This window comes from Ctenopharyngodon idella, chromosome 3, assembly GCF_019924925.1.
Source record: "Ctenopharyngodon idella isolate HZGC_01 chromosome 3, HZGC01, whole genome shotgun sequence".
Taxonomy (NCBI): domain Eukaryota; kingdom Metazoa; phylum Chordata; class Actinopteri; order Cypriniformes; family Xenocyprididae; genus Ctenopharyngodon; species Ctenopharyngodon idella.
In genome coordinates this window covers 50,158,975-50,176,181 of record NC_067222.1, presented here as the reverse complement: position 1 = coordinate 50,176,181, position 17,207 = coordinate 50,158,975, and the positions used below count along the sequence as shown (strand labels likewise).

General features: G+C 39.8%; 1 pseudogene; it reads right to left on the bottom strand.

Annotated features, from left to right (window-relative positions):
- Nucleotides 1-3,864: 3,864 nt before the first annotated feature.
- Nucleotides 3,865-16,073, bottom strand: LOC127508779 (hydroperoxide isomerase ALOXE3-like; annotated as a pseudogene).
- Between the last annotated feature and the right edge of the window lie 1,134 nt (nt 16,074-17,207).

Below are 17,207 nucleotides of genomic sequence, written 5' to 3'. Positions count from 1 at the left end.
AGAGATAAACAAGACTATATATATATATATATATATATATATATATACATATCTCACAGAAGTGAGTACACCCCTCACATTTTTGTAAATATTTTATTAGATTTTTTCATGTGACAACACTGAAGAAATGACACTTTGCTACAATGTAAAGTAGTGAGTGTACAGCTTGTATAACAGTGTAAATTTGCTGTCCCTTCAAAATAAATCAACACACAGCCATTAATGTCGAAACTGCTGGCCACAAAAGTGAGTACACCCCTAAGTAAAAATGTCCAAATTGGGCCCAATTAGCCATTTTCTCTCCCCGGTGTCATGTGACTCGTTAGTGTTAAAAGGTCTCAGGTGTGAATGGGGAGCAGGTGTGTTAAATTTTGTGTTATCGCTCTCACTCTCCCATACTGGTCACTGGAAGTTCAACATGGCACCTCATGGCAAAGAACTCTCTGAGGATCTGAAAAAAATATAATTGTTGCTCTACATAAAGATGGCATAGACTATAAGAAGATTGCCAAGACCCTGAAACTGAGCTGCAGCACGGTGGCCAAGACCATGGGGCTGTCGTCTTAGAAGGAAGCCTATTCTAAAGATGATGCACAAGAAAGCCAGCAAACAGTTTGCTGAAGACAAGCAGACTAAGGACACGGATTACTGGAACCATGTCCTGTGATCTGATAGATAAACTCATTTGGTTCAGATGGTGTCAAGCGTGTGTGGCGGCAACCAGGTGAGGAGTACAAAGTCAAGTGTGTCTTGCCTACAGTCAAGCATGGTGGTGGGAGTGTCATTGTCTGGGGCTGCATGAGTGCCAGTGGCAACCTGTGAAGCTCTGGTGAACTCCATGTCCAAGAGGGTTAAGGCAGTGCTGAAAAATAATGGTGGCCACACAAAATATTGACACTTTGAGCCCAATTTGGACATTCACTTTGGGGTGTACTCACTTTTGTGGTCAGCGGTTTAACTCCCTCAGGTCGGAGGTATCGCCGGCGATACCACCTCGGTTTTTTTTTCTTACCAGTGTGAAAGAGACTCAAAATACTTTGTCAATGTTGCGCATACAATTAAGAGTTATACACCATTTTAATCTGTGGAATATCTTCTTTTATTTGTGTACACTCAGAGTAAAAACAAAATGTGCTTTTTGTAAAATAAAGAAAACTAACATGACGCGTGATCTCTCGTCTCCCTCTGAACGAAGGGGGATACACTGATACATTTGATAAAATTGTAATTATATATATATATATGTGTGTGTATACTTTTATCAAATTGTACATTTTTATCAAAATGTAATTTTTCTATACCACATTTCTTTTATTGCGTTGTTTCACGTGTTTTGTGTATTGTTATGGTTAACGTTAGTTCATGAAAATACAGTTGTTCATTGTTTGTTCATGTTAGTTCACAGTACTTTAACTAATGTTAACCCTGTTTTAATAATGTATTAGTATGTTGAAATTAACATTAACAAATATTAATAAATGCTGTATAAGTGCAGTTCATTATTAGTTCATGTTCACTAATGTAGTTAACTAATTTTAACTAATGAATCTTATTGTAAAGTGTTATAAAAATGCTTTACAAGGGTGGTTTCGAACCCTGAACCTCTTACATGCCAAACAAAATTAGTTACCCCCAGCCCACTTGGGCACACGCAGTATATTGGCGGATTTATTAATTCACCCACGTGAAGAATCGCGAGCATAACAGAACATAAAGTTTATTATGTGAAAGTCATACGATTTCTTATCATTGTTTGTGATATAAATGTGTAATATATATTAAAAAAAAGAAAAAACATTATGTAACATGAAAAGACTTGGAAATGAAAAATGTGCTTAATTTGAATTAATGGGTGGCTCTTAAAAGAGCCGTTGTAGCCCTTAAAAGGACATTTGATGGCTTCATCTTCAGAGTAGAGCTTCTCTGAATGGACTCTAAATGTGGTAGCAAGGAATCAGTCGTAGTCAGCTATATGGGATAATGAGGTTGTTGAATGGACCTGGTTCAGTGGAATTCTTATTCAGGCAGCTTGTAATTCAACAACCAATCATCAACTGACATGTTGCTGACCTCATGTGTTCTTCAAATTCGCTAGTCAAAAGACAGAGCCCATCTTCTTTCTCAGAGATTCCAATGACCTCAGTTTCTTCCTTGGTCTGCCTTTGTTCAACAATCTGGATTAAAGGACAATAATAAACAATTTAGAGTTAAAATAACATCCCTCAACAATCAGTTGTGCCGATATTTTGTTTGGATCCTGTGATACTTTTTTTTTTTTCAGGATTCATTGATGAATAAAAAGTTAAATAAATAAAAGCATTTATAACAATATAAGTGTTTACTATTACTTTTTATAAATTTAGCACATCCTTACTGAATTAGAATGACCGAGGTTTAACTATATCAAATGTGAAAACATGGAACTTGTTCAAACAGCATTTGTAAGGTGGTTGTATGTCTAAGAAGTGACAACAGTGTTGAACTGTGGATGGTTACTTGTACCGTGATCATAGTGTAGGCTGATGAGTTCAGCTTGTTGATGCCACTTGAAGATGAAGGTCTTAGGTGCGTCATTATGACTTTGTCGTCTATGCTGACGGGTACGAGGGCTTCGTCTCGCCACAGTGTGACATTCAGTTCTGTGGACCCACATTATGTAACGTGAGGAGACTTGAAGAACACAGAATTTGTCACACTTGCGCTTAATTTGAATTAATGGGTGGCTCTTAAAAGAGCCGTTGCTGCCCATAAAAGGACATTTGATGGCTTCATCTTCGGTGTTCTACCTGCAGAGCTTCTCTTAGCTTACTCAGCAAAAGCTCATTCCCCTCTGGGCTCAGGTGGACTCCGTCCCTGGACAGATGCAGGTCGATGTTGGAATGACGAACGCAGCGCATCTGTCTCTCTGCCAAGAAGCCTGCAATCGAACTGTTGAGCCACCGCCGGCTCCGTTCGATGCCGTATGCTGACCTTACAGTCTGCCCTCGCCAGTTCAGTCAGGGCAGAATGAACGAAAAAAGAAGCCTGGTTCTGGGCAGCATCCTGAAGACTTCCACCAGGTCAGTCTTTATTTCCCGAAGGAAATCCAGGCAGTTGCGGCCCTCCCGACATAAACTGTTTCCACCGAGGTGAATAATCAAGATGTCGGGAGCTGGAGCTTTGTCCCTGAGAGACCGCAGCACAGGAAGCAACTGCTCCCAGAGTCTGCCTCCTCTGCCCTCCCAAGTTATCCTGCAGCGAAGGTCAAGGCTCTGGTTGAGCCCCTGCTCACAGATGTGAGCATACAGCCTTCGAATAATTGAACTTCCAACAATAAATACACAAGGTACTCTGTCATCGGCCATCTCAAAGAAGAGTGAGGGTGCTGTGATTTGATGCCAGTATTTAGGATGAGCCCTAATCTGAAATTGAATGAGCAGCCTCCAATAGTAGGACATACATTTCAAAATAAGAGTCCCGATGTATATCGGTCTTGTTTATAATTAAAAGCCACGCATATGTATAATTTCCCCCTGGTCATTACTGATATTTTTTTACACAATAAACCCTGCAAAACATATGCATAAAGGCGGGAACACACCAAGCCGACGCTGACAAACTAGTTGTGACGAAAGCAGACTGCGGGGTTGGCTCACGTCGGCAGCGTCTGTGTCCAAAGTTGCCCTGACACACCAAACCAAAGCTAGACAGGCGACGGCCAAGTAGCACGTCAGTTCTGCACCTGCGTAAGATGAAATGCCTTTCTGAACCAGCTAGTGGCAGTATCTGAGTTCACTTCCTGTGAAGTTTCAGCTCAAAATACCCCATAGTTTTTATGTGTGCTGAAAATAAAAAGGAAGCGGCAAAAGAAGAAGGGAAAAGAGATTGAGGTAAGCAGTTTTCAGTTTTATGCGATTTCATGTTGCATTTTTATTGGCTGGTCAGTAGATGTAGGTCGTATCAGCCAACACACTGTGCGTTGATCATGCTGAATTTATGACACTGTCAGAAAATGATCGTAGGCTATGTGTCTTTCACATTATTTACTTTCCCTTAGAGGAAATATCATGATCTCACTTTAAGGTATTTTTGCTTTGGTCTTTATTTTTATTGACAAAGTTATAAATAGAAATACAAACACATTAAGAAAGAATTCTGTCTCCTTTCAAATGGCTACACTGTTGTCCACATTTTTGGGGTTCAGATAGGTGTAGGGAAGCTCCAAATTCTTGTTCCGCTCCTCGATGAGATCCGACAACTCCCTCAGATCCTTTTGAAACTCTTCGATGAGCTTGCAGGGGACGTCTTCATCATACAGATTTTCTGGGAACTGTCCCAGAGGGTACTACGGACAGGGTAACAAGATTGTAATCGTAAATAACATGTTGATAATAAACATATTTATATCAATGTTTAACGCTGCGTATGACAGAACACTAATATTCTGCAAGAGTCCACTGCAACACTATGCTCACAGTTTGCTAAATGTCCTTTGTAATGTAACAGTCAGGTAATGCAAACCAGAGGAATGAAAGCAGTGTAAGTAAGAAATTGACATCCAGAGAAATATCATGCCGTACACGAATGTTTTCACAGAATTGCAGTCTTTTAATATGTGCTCTGATGATGTACAAACTCACATGGTCTGCAGAATCCTTGCTCAGCAGTCTCAGGACAGCCATCCCATTCACCGTCGTGCTCACATCAGGAAGGGTCTCCAGGATCGTGTCCTCAGTGGTCTGGCCTTTCTCCTTGGGAGGGGGCTTTCTGAGGGCACTGGGGAAGTTAGGCATCCAGCCGCCAAAGTCAAACTGGGCGGAAAGGAGTGGTGAAAATTATGACATGTAAGCCAAATATTCACAAAGAATAATAAGAACACATAATTAACATCACTTAGGCCATGAAAAGTGGATATGGACAGGTTTTTCTTATTGTTGTGGAATACTTGCTCTAGGGGCTTGAAGTATCTTGAGGTAATGTTAATAACACAGTTAAAAGGCAGAGTCCACAAATCTGTTGAGCTCAATAGCCAATCAACTGAAACCCCTCCCCTTCATGCTCTGAAGCTTGATTGGCTGGCATTGTTTATGTTTGTTACTGATTCACAGAGCCAGGATAACAGAGGGTTTTTTGAGCTCGGACACTGAACAGACAGCTAGAGGAATGTGTGGAGCAATACGCTGGATTTGAGAAAAAGTGTATGGGATTAGGATCAGGGATTGCAGCTTTAATGGCTCTGTGTGACTGGAAGTGAATTGACTTGTACTAACTGACCTGTCCATTGTTTACAGCGGCATGTTGGGCTGATGCAGTGAAGATCACCATGGTGACAAACTTGACAAGCTCTGTCACAGTCTGAAGAGATGATGGTATTCCTGTTAAGAAGAATGAAAGGCTGTTTCTGTGAGGAACTCAATTTAGGATGTTTATACATGCGTACGCGCACACACACTGAAATGGAGAGTTGAGCCATAAACTACAAACTACTTTTGACTATTGAGCTGGTTCAGTTCTAGTCCATGAAACAGAGAATTACACTGGGGTTTACAAAAGAGGTTGTGCCTCAAAGCAAATAGGTCTATGCTATGCTGTGCAAATACTGAGATGATCACAAAAAAGAAAAGGAAACCTTTTATGAATTAAATGTCCTAATATGGCAACAGTTCCTTGCATACTCATTGGTCTAGCCCATTTCATTTCCGTTAATCGCTGCCTATTCTAGCTTATGCTGAAAGCTGTATTGTGAACGCTTCTTGAGTCTATATCTAATCACTTGTTGTATTCCTCACTTTGGATAAAAGCGTCTGCCAAATGAATAAATGTAAAGGTAAATGATAACACACCTGAGCCATCTCTTCCCAGGAAGCCATTGGTGAATATCTCACTGATCCATCGCTGCAGCTCTGTGTCCTTCTGCACGTGTGCATCACTTTGATAGTAGTGTGACAAGAAAGCCGCAACAAACCTGTAAGCAACACAGTCAGATGTTTTCCAGGTTTACATATTCACAGTTTACCTTTTTTTTTTAGATTTGCTTTGCATTTATTTCTTAAGCTGGAATTTATTCAAAGCGACTTGCAACACAGTACAGCATGAGCTTACGGACTATTAAACCCATGAACCTGTATAACTGACACTGTATTTGTTGAAATATGAATCAGAAAGTTCAGAATGTATTAGTTCAGCCCTAAAAACTGGATGTATTATGTAACACACATACACATAGTTGGAAAGTAGAAAAGCATAAAGCCTATTTAAAAACACTAGATTAACTCCACTGGTAGTCATACTTGTTGATGATGTTCCACAGTTTCATCCCATCATCTCTGTAGTAGTAGTGGGGTACATTCTCCAGGCCTCTTTCAGAGATGTTATCAGGAAAACAGAGGGCGCTGTAGGTCAGGGAGGCAGTAGCACGCTTCAGCAACGTTGCCAATGACTCTCCGCCTACTCCTGCATACTAAGAGTTAATGGAGAAAAGACACATGACATAAAGTTAGGTTAAAGGCTGAATTCAACAAAAGTGTATTGGATTATAATTGAAGTTTTGACCTCTAGTGCCTCTTTAACAATGCTATTTGCATACCATGGTAATGACCCCATCCTTGGATATCAGCCGATTCCGGGCCATGATGTTGATCTGGAGCGTGTATCGGATATGGGGAAAGAGGAGCTACAGACGGAAAAGTAAGAGATTTGCATTCACTGAAGTCATATTCTTTAAAGATGAAAATATATTAATGAAAAATTAATTTTAATTCCTTGTGTGTGAGTGTGTGCATTATTGCACGTGTGTGTGTCTATCTGTGCCCGCAAGCCTTCTTTTGTAGGTGACTCCCTTCATTACATTCTTTCAAGTTATTTTTACATGAATTATAGAATTTGAAGAATGATTCCGTTTTTTGAAAAAAGTTACAGGAAGATGAATGGGTTTGAGTAAGACATTAGTGACCCCTCGTGTACCCAATGTTCTGAGTAGGCTGTGTTCACAGGCTATAGTGAACTAAATAATGAAGGGGAGCAACACCTCTGAGGTTAAATAGACAACTGCAACCACAGACTACAACTGCAAAAACTCCCTACCGTCAAAATGTATAGAGGTAACTTTTGCCAAAAGTTTTGGGACGCCTGCCTTTACGTGAATTTTAATGACATCCCATTCTTAATCCATAGGGTTTAATATGGAGTTGGCCCACCCTTTGCAGCTATAACAGCTTCAACTCTTCTGGGAAGGCTTTCCACTAGGTTTAGGGGTGTGTTAATGGGAATTTTTGACCATTCTTCTAGAAGCGCATTTGTGAGGTCAGGCATTGATGTTGGCGAGAAGGTCTGGCTCACAGTCTCCGCTCTAATTCATCCCAAAGGTGTACAGTCGGGTTGAGGTCAGGACTCTGTGCAGGCCAGTCAAGTTCCTCCACACCAAACTCGCTCATCCATGTCTTTATGGACCTTGCTTTGTGCACTGGTGCGGAGTCATGTTGGAACAGGAAGGGGCCATCCCCAAACTGTTCCCACAAAGTTGGGAGCATGAAATTGTCCAAAATGTCTTGGTATGCTGAAGCATTAAGAGTTCCTTTTACTGGAACTAAGGTTCAAGCCCAACCCCTGAAAAAACAAACATTCTTTCACAAATGTTTGTAGAAGCAGTCTGCATGCCTAGGTGTTTGATTTTATACAGGAGTGTCCCAATACTTTTGGCAATATAGTGTATATTAATTAACTCGCTATCATTCTCTCTCTGTGGATGTGGCATGTCTGGAACATACCCGTTTTGCTAAGAGCCCTCACCGTTCACACGTCAAATCAACTCATGCATGACAGATTCAGTACCTTGTAGAGAGGGTGTGGAGGTGGAAGATTGCGCAACGTTGCCATGGTGAACACCTCTGCCAGCAGGTGAGTTCTCAGCAGGTGAAAGTCGACCTCGTGAACGCCAAACTCTGCATTTCGGACGAAGATCTTGGCCAGTTTCCCAATCTGCCTTTGAATCCGTTGGGAGGAAGATGGGATTCTCTTTGCTGGGCTTTTGCCTTAACTGTGCAGAATGAATTTGAACATGCATGAAAAATGTACAAACGGTTTCTGAGGGAACCTAGGTTATTTTGCCTACTGATCAGTTGTACATTACACATCACCTTTTGTTTCTTTTTAATAAGTAGATTGTTACCTCATCTTTCAAGATTTATTCATCTGAATTTAATTTAATAATGCCCCCCGACATTTGTCGCCTAGGTCCTCTTTCGGTCGAAGCACTTCGACGTCACCCTGTATGGGATATCACTTCTTGAGCATTTCCCAGCTGAAGCAAATTCTAATCCCATTATGGCTGTGTCAGTCAGCTTTAAAGTCGTCCCCCTGCAGCTAGCCCTAAAGCTAGATGTTACCCCAGCTCTTTCCTCCTCAGCCAGAGGCAGAAGCTTCTCTTTTCTGCCTCCTCAGCGTGGTCTATAGGGGCCTTCCTCTGCCTTACTCCTTTCCTCTCAGGAAACAAGCTGCTGATGCACCAATGAAGCCACAACACCCTACCTGTACTGGATCTAGTTTTCAGTCCCTAGTGGCGGGGTCTCCCCTTTTGGCCACACTCTGGGTGGGGAATGCATTGCCTGCTCCTTCTCCAACAGACTGAGTGTGGCAATCTGATGGGGAGGTATGACACCTGCACATCTCCATTCTGTGCCTCTCCAACATCTCTGCCAGTCTGCCCAGGACCTGTGCCATAAATCTCCCATACAGGTTGATGTCAAAGTGCTTCGAATGATCTCTCCGATCTCTGAGGGAGAACACAAGATGTCCCCCCGTCTGCCTCAGTGCTCACAATTGTTGAAGTGCAGGACAGAGGCAGAACCAGTGGTGTGTACCAGCTTTAAAGCCAACTGACGTCAGCACGCTGTTACTTCACAGCAGGATTAGAATTGGCTTCAACAGGGACATGCTCAAGGAGCGATATCTCATACAAGTTTGACCTCTCGTGTTCTCCCTCAGAGAACTGAGCTTATATTCATAACCCATATATTTCTGCACTTCCTTGCCACTGTTGCTTCTGACTTGCTTAGTTGGAAAAATGGGAAATGACACCATTTTCTTTAAGAGCTGCTGTGCAGCCAATATTATTTACCAGTTTTCACTGTAAAGCTGCTTTGACACAATCTGCATTGTAAAAATTGCTATATAAATAAAAGTGACTTGACTTCAAATGCAAGATTTTCACCTGTATGGCGATAGGCAGCATCATGCCATGGGGGTTACTGTACAGCAGGACCAGGGGAGCCGTGAGGTACTGCTGCCTGCCACTGACTACATTTCCCGCCAGCCCATCCAACATCTTATAGTCAGACAGGAAGATGTTCCCTTTCTGGGTGTGGGGGTAGATCATACCAAATAATGAAAATTAGACAAAACCAATGCAAACCAGACCCAGTAATTCCAAATCATGCCAGTAGCGAGTAGTGTACCTTCATCTCCTGCTCCAAGCTGCTCCCTCTTAGGGAGTCTTTGACCATGTCGTTTGTGACGGGGAAATTCTCGGGCAGCTTTGAGCAGCGCTGGATCATCATGGGATTTAGGCCATTCAGAAACTGGTAGCCAAAGAACTCGTCCTCATCCCAGTGCTCCTGAATGTATTCTGCAAAGCATGCTATTTCAGAACATATGCTGCAGTACAGACTGTACTTGTAATACAGTCATTTTGAACAGTTCAGTTGGTTTAAAATGATTACCAATGGTTTTCACTTTTTCACAAAGAATTACTTCCAGTTGGCTCAGGTTTTTCCACGATCTTCTGCTGTCAGCTAATCCAGTTAGCTTCAGAGCAGCTAACCTACACACACAGAATACACAGGGACACAGTTAAAACATTAATAGCGGAACTAACCTTCTTATACAACCTATGATTTATAGCTTTAGTTGTGAGCATTTTCGTAGTTACTATTAGATATTATTACGGTCTTCAATAAGGCAAAGCTATTTAGCGAATGCCATCCACTTACATGCATAATACACTGAATATAAATGGATCTTGTTTTTAAATCACCACAGTTAAAGGAACACTCCACTTTTTTGAAAATAGGCTCATTTTCCAACTCCCCTAGAGTTAAACAGTTGAGTTTTACCGTCTTTCAAATCCATTCAGCCGATCTCCGGTCTGGCGGTACCGCTTTTAGCATAGCTTAGCATAGTTCATTGAATCTGATTAGACCGTTAGCATTTCGCTCAAAAATGACCAGAGTTTCAATATTTTTCCTATTTAAAACTTGACTCTTCTGTAGTTACATCGTATACTAAGACCGACAGAAAATGAAAAGTTGATGAAAAGCAGAAAAATACCAAAATGAGCTAAATTCATTCCCTTTAAAGTGGAAGTACAGAAATTGAGTAACTCATAGCCAGTGAATAACAACATTATTAACCTTACGGCTTCTAGAGTGTGTAACAAGGAGATGAACACTACAGGAGGGTCACTTACTGCTTTCCAGCATTGAAGTTAAACTCGGTTTCCTTTGCAAAAGAGAATCGGACTTCAGCTGGCAGAGCAAGTGCAATGTCGTAATCGATAACTTGGGGTGTGCCCTCAGCATACACGCGCCACCTGGGAGTGGAAAATTCAAATGGGTTTCAACGGAAAGAATTTAATTTCACTGAATTTATTTTAATATAACACAGACACCTGTGTTGGTGTGCTGCCCACAAACCTAAATAACTTTTGTTGCTCTTCTAGATGCCTCGTCCTTTGTCTTTGGGCTATTGGGTTGATGTCTTGGAACACGAGTGAAGCTGGAATGCAAATGCCAACATTAATTCACAATCTGATTCTGTTTGTTTGCAAAACAAATGTAGGCTAAATTTTGTATGCATTATTACTTGATCATAGGATGATGACTTGATGACGTGCGTTTTTGTGATTTATGAGGACACATTTGTATAATGACATTGGTATTACACTGTTATTACGACGTAAACATTTCATGAGTCCTCATATTTGAAATAGCTTTAAAAACATACTGAACAATGTTTTATTAAAAATGCAGACAGTTTCCTGTGAAGGGTAGGTTTAGGAGTAGTGTAGGGGGAGAGAATGTACAGTGTGTACAGTATAAAAAAACATTTGATAGCAAAACAAACCTGTGTGTGTGTGTTTCAAGTACACTGGTAAATGAGAATTTTGCCCATGACCTGAATTGGAATTGCCTACCTTTAGCAGGTCTTAAAATGAGCCTCTCGTTGCTGTCAAGCCAGCTGTAGCACGGAAACAAAATCTCGTCACCTTCGGGCGTCTTGATCAAGATCTTATCGCAGAACCACTGGTTGTAAAGAAGACCCATAAACGGCTTGGAGTAGATCTCGACAGATACGAGCTCTCCCAGTGACGCCTTACAGTGTATCTTAAATGCTCGCTCCTGCACAGACATATTGTAATGAATCGTCACATCGGCGGGATCCATTTACATGCTTTATTGAACAAGAGCGTAGTCGTACAGGCAGGGTAGATCAGGAGCAAACAGGTATGATATAGGGCAGGCAGAATCGTAGACAGATAACAGGCAATAGTCAGGGCTGGCAGATAACACTCACTGATCAGGATACAAAGCACAGGTCAGGGACAGGCAGCAGAGGTTCGTAAACGATAAACAACAGAATCAGCAACGGGTAATCAGTCAGACAGAATAATAACGCTCAGAATTGTACACCACGGCAATACAAGACTTCACAATTGACTGTGGGAAACGTGAGTCCTTATATAGTCCAGTGAATGAGCTACAGCTGGCAGATAATTAGTCCGGGGTGAAGGCTGATGGGAAATGTAGTGTATGAATGTTAGTACTCAGGTGAGGGCTCCCTCCGATGGCCAGAGGAGGGAGCTACGGAGTTCGTGACACATATTTACAAAGGCTTATTAGGGCCAATGTAGGTAAAATAATAATAATACAAATACAGAGTTGGGGGAGCCATGTGGTTCCTTGACACTATTTTCCAGAGTTTTTTTTTTTTCTTGCAAATGTGTGACTTTATAATCACTGAAATTTACTCCTCCAGCTCCATATTATTATTATTATTATTATTATTTACCTACAATGGCCCTAATGCGCCATTGTACATTGGGAAGATCATTTTAAGGTAAACATAAAATGCAATTTTTTTTGTAATCATTACTCCATACAGCATTTATACTCACTCTTTCAAATATCTTCCATTAATTGTAGTTTTCTGACTGACGGTTTTTGAACCAAAACTCCTTACGGTTGGTTTAATTGGGTGCACTTACCGATCCTTGCCAAAACCCCTGAAGGTGGTTCAGATTCTGTTCCTCACTCTCAGCCTCAGTACCACGCAGCTGGATGTAGATGAGGCTAGTGGTGCCCGCCAAGAGCTGCTTTCCTGTGTGCGCCGTTACTGTGTAGATCATCATGGCTGTTCTGCAAAGAAATGAAAATCAAATATGAGTGTCACTGTCACTTGATGGAGGATCTGGTGAAGCTGTCAGCGATCAAAATATTGATGTTGAGGATGTTGAAAATGATAGTTTTGCTCAAAATGAACCCTTCCAAGCTCCAAAATGAAACAAAATATGCTTTATTTTATTCTTCTGTAATGGTTACTCTAATATTAGGGAAGTTTTATATTATCGTGGCAGGTGGAGATCCATCTGTGTTATATATAGTTCTGGATCGCTAAAGACCCAAATATGTAAGAATGATTGGCAAAACATTGATGCATTGAAGTGTTAAAAAGTGTTGGCCTTAGGTGGACGATAAATGTTAACAAGAACAGTCGGAACTGGGCCATTAATCTGTAAAACAATGGACTCAAATGAAGTGAATTCAAGCACAGTTACACACAACACTTTCCACTTCTCGTTGTAAATGACTGCAAGACCTCCTGAAGTATATTTCAACATTTTCAGTTTGTTCAAATGTGTTCAAAAGTGAAAGGGTCATTATTGGTCATGTGAATGTAACTGTAAGTCACAAGTATAGACAAACATGTACACACATTCTTCCCTAACCCTGATTTAACCCTAAATGACAGTGAATAGTGAATAGCACAGCTTACAACAGCTTCACACATGCTTACAACCCTGGTTGTAAGCATGTGTGAAAACACCATTTGATTCAATTCAATTCATTTAGTTTGCTAGATTTGTAACCAGAATTACAGAGTTTAAATATAAAAATATAGCCAAATACAAATCCAATAAGACTTCCTTTAAAATTACAACAGGGGCGGATCTAGAAAATTATTTGTAGGGTGGCAAAGGGGTGGCATGAGGTCTATGAGGGGTGGCGACACCAGAGCAAGCATCAATGCATAGTTTTTGGAGATTTAAGGCCTGACATACAAAATTGTATTCACAAATATTGCATTACCACAAAAAAAAAATCTATACAGTTTAAAATAAAATAAATAACAAGACTTCAATATCCATCATTGCACCAAGTCAAGACACTATATGAAAAACATCAACAGATTATTATTTTGAGCTTGTATCACTAAAGGAGATGACTGTTTTATTAATATTACACAGGCTACTTCGATGGTATAAATCACATTTTAGTGCAAGTTAAAGAGCAACAAAAGCTTTTGAATTTCCAGTTTTGCAAACAATTTTTGAGTTTCTGTTATTAAAGGATTAGTTCACTTTCAAATGAAAATCACCCCAAGCTTTACTCACTCTCAAGCCATCCTAGGTGTATATGACTTTCTTCCTTCTGATGAACACATTCGATATTTGATAGATATTTGAATATCCTGACGCATCCGAGCTTTATAATGGCAGTGAACAGGGGTCACGAGTATGAGCTGAAGAAAGTGCTTCTATATTCATATACTGCCTTTCGTATTCAATGTACGAAGAAAGTGTAAAACTCTTGCAGTTCAAAAGCTTACGCTACGCCTTCCCTAATCAACTTACGGAAACTTGAATACGGAAGGCGGTCTGGCGGAAGCTAGATATTTTACTTCATAACTTATTAAAATATGGGTATTTTTTTACACAAACACATTGCTTCGCTTTAGAAGGCCTTTATAACCCCCCAGAGCCGGAATATGTTTATGATGGATGGAGGATGGATGGAGGATGGAAGCACTTTCTTCAGCTCATACTCGAGACCCCTGTTCATTGCCATTATAAAGCTTGGATGCGTCAGGAGGATATTTATTAATATAACTCCGACTGTGTTCATCAGAAAGAAGAGATGGCTTGAGGGTGAGTAAAGCTTGGGATCATTTTCATTTGAAAGTGAACTAATCTTTTAACAGTGATGGGAATGTCTGTGTGTTTTCACCCAGAATCAACCACATACTCACACATACACACCCTATCAACCACATATGCAACTGCATGCCAAGAGCCAAGCAACCATCCAGAATCTTCTAACAAAACTTTAGCAAACACCCAGAACATTGATCTATTCTGGCCTAACTGACCAAACTATTTAAAACAAGACTTTAAGTTGGCTTTATGACAAGCCAGCATAAATTTGTCTTTCAAACTTTTCAATCTAGTTATTGTTTTTCTTGAATGCTAACGCACCATCCATAACACAATTCAACATTTTCTCTCAACTATAAACACAATCTCGAAACTATACATCAACTTGCACAAACCTCAAACTTCCAAGTCAAAATAAAATGTTCTAGTCAAAAACGTATTCTCTTCTGACAAAATCAAATGCACCACAATACAGTAGCCTTTACTGTCAATTACAGTACAGTAAAAAAAGTAAATTCAGCATCCTCTGCAAATTTGGACAAATTTCATTACAGTATATACAGTACTATAGCAGTGTATTGTCTTCTGACTCAAGACTATATCCCAGTCATTTCTTAGTTCTGCAAAAATACAGTACACATTAAAAATGGCTACAAAGAAAGCTGACAATCACAAGTTTGAGGGTGTTACAACATGTGCTCCAGTTTACTGTACATAGAATAGTGAAATTTCCCTCATCTAAAGTACTGGTACTGTAATTATACTGTATGTGTAAGTTTAAAACACTCGTAAATAATTCTTTCAGCTCTCAGACTTTGACTGGTGTGTCATGAGTTTTACTATCTAATGTTGTCATTTTAAATGTTTTGAGAAATGTGTCTTTGTTTTGAGAACTGATGGTTTGGGAAACTGGGCCAACTTAATCACTAAATGTGTTAGCAATTGAGAAAAACTAAAATACGTTTAGATTCTTACCTAACTCTGCTATTAGTTTCTGTGATCGGGATCTTATTGATTTCATGTTATTGTTTCGTCACATGACAAAAATACCTTTATCCATGATGAAAGTGGAGCGGGCGGGTGGTGAATCAGCTCGCCAAAAAAGTACGGAAATGAATCTCAGACATATTTGGATGGGATTACATTTCTCACAGAACTTCTGAGTTAGCCGAGAAGCAGTAATTTTCCGTTTCACGAACAAATGGAAAAAACAATTCATAAGTGAACTTGGCTGCGCTGTGTTTTTGACTCACGAAGAACGGGTTCATAAGAGTCATTCGTTAATGAAGCTGACTACAATGCAGTTTATTGAAAGATGTGTTTTCTTGCCATTATTTTGCATTACGCTGTCTTTTTTAGGTCATCACATTGAAGTGCCACTGCAGTACTTGAAACACTGCTTACATTTATATTTTATTCTGTGATAATTCTGGGGTGGCAAAGCTTTTTCTTAGGGTGGCAGTTGCCACCCCGGTAGATCCGCCCCTGGTCTCAAAGCTTCAGATGTTTTCTTTGGAGCCCCGCACATGAAAAAAAGTAAATCATGTGCATGCTTTACATAGTTGTTCCCTCAATTTATAAATCGTGCACACGATTTAACCTACTATTTTTTTCCTGCATGTCATGTGCGGGGCTCCGTAGTTTTCAGCACATGTGTGAAAACATGTCAGTTAATTATAAATCATTATTATTCAGCACAACTTTACCCATCTCACATTTCACAGATCTGCATTCAAAAGTGAAAATATTGTATTTAAGGACTTTTTTCATCTATTTTTGAAAATAGATAAAAAAAAAACAAAAGAAAGATGTAACACTCACCTCAAACAATATTTGAAGACTTTTCTTTTTTTTCTTCTGAACTGTCGTGTTGAACAGCGGCTCTGAAATTGGTCACTTTATGTGAAATAAAGGAAGTGAAACTGCTTTTCAAGTGTCAGTGACAGTCAGACGTCAGCAAACACACTAACTCTTCTCTGAAATGTGTGTTCTCACTAAACTGAACTGTTTATTGTAGCTTTTTCAAGTTTGTTAATACAACCCAAATTCTGGAAATGTAGGGACGTTTTTTAAATTTCAAAATAATATGAAAACTAAAAGACATTCAAATCACTTGAGCCAATATTTTATTCACAATAGAGCATAGATAACATAACAAATGTTTAATCTGAGAAATTTTACAATTTTATGCACAAAATGAGCTCATTTCAAATTTGATTTGCAAAGCCTTTGCAATTTGACGTTGAGGAACATTGTTTTTAAAGTATTTCACAATCTTTTTATGCATTCTTTCACAGCTCTGCCCATCTTTACTTCTGAGAGACTCTGAGTAAACCTGTATCTTCTCTGTTAAGATGAAAGTTAGTTACGAAAACTGTGTGAAGAGTTCTGAAAAAGTGAACTAAGTGTTGAGAAATGTGTCCTAGTGACTGCAAAAAAGTGTAAATGTGTATCAAGTGGGTCAGTGTATGTTTTCATTTTGTCTTTCAAATTAAAATGAAATAAGCAGAAACAAGAAAACAGTGTCTGTTAGAAAGGCCGGGTTCCTGCGCTACTTTCCATCAGTCATCATCAGCGGAGAGAGTGACGAATGGAAGGTGTGAACGGGACTGTGTGTGAAGAAGTGTGTCAATAAACACATGGAAGTTGCCTGTTTATCAAGTATGATAAATGTTAAGCAGTGTGCGGTGTGAATATGATGGTAACCTGTCAAGAGATGAGTGTTTATCAGTGAGAACAATGTGAGGAAGGAAGGTCTTCGTCTGCTTCCAGTTCCTGTCTGCCTCTGCTGTGCTTTGTGTTTGTGCCTCCGTATAGTGTTGTTTAATCTCTATTTACTGTCTTTCCTTGTTATTTATATTGTTATTATAATCACCATATATCTGATATGATATCACATTATTCTGACATGGCTAGATTTAATCGAAATCATCGTCATCATATAGAAACTGTGTCTGTTCCCCGAATTAGTAAATACAAAAAATTCTCAAACCGATTTAAGGGTAAAAATGTAATTAATGTT